Source organism: Rhincodon typus, chromosome 8 (assembly GCF_021869965.1).
Source record: "Rhincodon typus isolate 14 chromosome 8, sRhiTyp1.1, whole genome shotgun sequence".
NCBI classification, from domain to species: Eukaryota; Metazoa; Chordata; class Chondrichthyes; order Orectolobiformes; family Rhincodontidae; genus Rhincodon; species Rhincodon typus.
Window position 1 is genome coordinate 1036288 of NC_063339.1, and position 394 is coordinate 1036681.

The window sequence follows — 394 nt, forward strand, 5'->3', positions numbered from 1 at the left end:
CGATGGATAAAGGCGGGGAGGAGAGGGGGTGATGGATGATGGGTGGGGGGGGGGTGGGGAAGGGGGAGGGGGGGGGGAGGGGGGGGGGGTGGGGGCTGAGGGACAGCCTGGAGGGCTCCCTCTGAGCTGCTGTGTGTGTGTGTGTGTGTGCTGTTACAGACTCCATGCACGTTGAGGAGGTGGGCAGTATACAGCGGCTGCAGGACTCTCTCCATGAGGCGCTGGTGGATTATGAAGCAAGTGAACACCCAGAGGACCCTCGGAGAGCAGGCAAGTTACTGATGAGCCTGCCCCTGCTCAGACAAACTGCCAGCAAGGCCGTGCAACATTTCCACAGCATCAAACTGCAAGGCAAGGTCCCCATGCACAAGCTCTTCCTCGAAATGCTCGATGC